Raw genomic sequence first — 3,060 nt, 5'->3', positions numbered from 1 at the left:
GGGAGGTGAGGATGAAAGTTGGGGTGGAAAGGGAGGGTGAGAATGAAGAATTGCCATTCGCTTCACTCACTTCACTACACAGGAACAAAGCATGATGGGAGGTACTTGACATAACACTCTTCCAGGCCATGTTGGTGTATGTGTGTGTGGGATAGATGGTCCGGTATCTCATGTGGTGGAACATCATGGAACATCATGTATTCCTGTTTTTATAGACAACATTCATTATTATCATTTAGCTTTAGTTAGTTAGTTAGTTTAGTTTAGTTGTACTAGTTTAAAATCCCAGGTACAGAGGACTCATCATGTGCTGGGATTTGAACCAAAAGTAATCCTTTAACATCAATCCGCTCCTAACAAACTAATGTACAGGAAGTCTTTGGATCAGCACTAGCTAAACTTGCTAACAAGCGACATTTCAACTGGCAGCAACCAAGAAGTCGCAGATGCATAACACACCAGTCAAAGTAAAATAAAACTACTAAAACACACTTCAACTAGCCCTAACGCTAACGCTAACGCCAAACCAATTAGTAAATAAACGGTAGCAGCGACTGCACAGGTACTGACATCTTCTCTGCTCTCTACAGTCTCACAGCCACTCTTTGAAATCCAATGCCACACAGGAAGACTGAAGGAACAGCTGAGAGTGAAGTAGCACTCTTGGGGTGAGGCACCTTCTCCGCCCGGGGCTAATGACCCGAGGGTTGGGTTCGAGAGCCTTCATTAAATCCTCGTTAATTACAGCAAATGATAAAGATTAACTCCACAGGTGAGAGCCCACCAGGCACAGAGAGGCCTGTGTACACGCAGAGAGCAACAGGTTGGACCTGAAGCCATCATCATGGCCGCCGGAGAGAGGAAGACTCTGGAAAACTTTGTTTAATTATTGCTAATTGTGCAGCATGTTAGCTAGCACCAAACCACGTGTCAGAGAGTAACCCCGTCAGGAAACATTGTTTTCCACTATATCTTGTCCAAAAACTCTCTCTGTGAGAAGCAGACGTTGCTGGACGCCCCGGCGCTAATGTCCACTAAAGCAATTTGAGCTGAAGAGAACCTGTTTGCCCGCCTCGGGTCAGTAACGAGGGCAGCTCTCATTTGAAATGCCCTCTTTTCATTTTTCTCCCCTGTTCTCCTTTCACTTCTCCCTCACTCTTGCTGGTCCATATTTACTCCTTGATGTGTGTGTCTGTGTGTGTGTGTGTGTGTGTGTGTGTGTGTGTGTGTGTAGGGGGGTGGGAGGGTTAAGACCTGTCACAGTGACAGCTGAAGGTGGAGTGGGAGGAGAGAGAGAGAGAGATGGAGGCATTGTGGATGGATTAGACCAGAACCAATAGTGGACCCTTCGCTCCGTCACTCTCTCAAACTCTCTCTCTCTCTCTGTCTCACACACACACACACACACACACACAAGGGCATAAGCTCCCTGCAGGTACAGTACTGAGCTCCTTCTTACCCCTCCCCTCTGATCAACAGAGCTGAAACAAGGGGTCCAGGAGGGGCCCCCGGTTCCCACATCAGACCCCACTGTAGCCATTCTCTTCCCATCACCCCTCTGAATAGAGCTCTACTGTACCCCCCACCCCTGGAGGAAAGAAAACCTGCTATCAAACACAATCACATGATAAATGATATTGACTCCATATCACAATAACTTGTCATACATGCAGTACACGCCAATTACTTCAACTTTTCACTGTCGCGCAGTATCCGTTACCAGGACTCAGTACACGTCATCTCCACAACTGCAAAAAAAAGTAGTGTTTTTAAAACACTCTAATAATTCATACGACTAATTTAATCATGTGTTCGTTTGTTTGTTGGCACACAAACACATCGTCAAATACAGTAAGTTAATTTGATTTTTTTTGTATTGTTTTTACAGATTCAGATTCACTTCTTTGGATTTTCTTGGTCAATATTTACCTAAGTTCCAGATGTTGTTTGCTAACCTGCTTTAATATATTTATATATTATATATTTCATTGTTAATCTGCAGTTTTTTGGCTACATTACACGGAGTTAATTCGAACCAAACCTTTGCCCTTTTTTTATGTTTGATGTTTATTTTGACCTGCTTCTCGTGCTCGTCCACCGCCATGAAAGCCTCGCTTTAAACTTTACTTTAAAAACATTACAATAAAAATCCCTTTGCAGTGAATTTTAAGGGGAAATCTTTAAACTTTACTTTAAAAACATTACATTAAAAATCCCTAATTAAAATATTTTAACAGTGGAATTGGTTTTGCGTTATTACCAATTTCAGACCCAGTACTGTAGGCTGAATTAAACTGATCAAAATACCAGCCACTGAAATTAGCAACTGGTACCAGATTAGATTTTTAAAGTTTCCACAATGTAACAAATACATGAATGACAGCAGGCAGGAAGTGTCCAAGCATGTGTGTGTGTCTGTGTGTGTCTGTGTGTGTGTGTTCTCTCATATATGTATTGACAGATACACTGACACAAATGTAGGTAGTGTAGTAAACCCAGGGGACACACAACGGCAACAAGTAATTAAGCAGGAATCTGAAAGACACAATAATCCCTCCAGCTCCAGCCATTAACAGACAGAAAGAAGAGGAGGAGAAAAGGAGGAAAAGGAGACCCTTGCACTGAAGGAGGAGCCCTTTGAACTTCTGCAACAAGCCCTTTCCCCTAAACAAAAACAAAAAAAAGTCTTCCCCTTATCTCCCCCCTCCTCCTCCCCCCTTGTTTCTGTCCTCTGTAAAGTCAGTGGTCCGACTCTCTCAAAGGCACCCAGAGCCCCCGGCCTGCTCCCATTGGTTCCTCCTTGCTCTCCCACACTGAGTGCTCACGGCACCTGAAGTGATGCTCTTTGTGAGGAGTTCAGGGGTCGTGCCTATTAGCGTGAAGAAAGCCCTGCTGGGTCTTATCCCGACCCGGAGGAGGACGCAGGGCTCTTCACCCCAGCCTCGGCCCGGCCAGCCCCCTTCCCCCGAACGGGACACTTTCATCCTTTGTCAGGAGGTCAATGAGCGGACCCCCAGAGGGGAAGGAGGGCCCCCGCCAATAATGATATGCAGGACAGCC

This window comes from Cynoglossus semilaevis, chromosome 7, assembly GCF_000523025.1.
Source record: "Cynoglossus semilaevis isolate Cse_v1.0 chromosome 7, Cse_v1.0, whole genome shotgun sequence".
Classification (NCBI taxonomy): Eukaryota; Metazoa; Chordata; class Actinopteri; order Pleuronectiformes; family Cynoglossidae; genus Cynoglossus; species Cynoglossus semilaevis.
The sequence above is the reverse complement of the archived record's forward strand: the minus strand, read 5'-3'. Positions refer to the sequence as shown.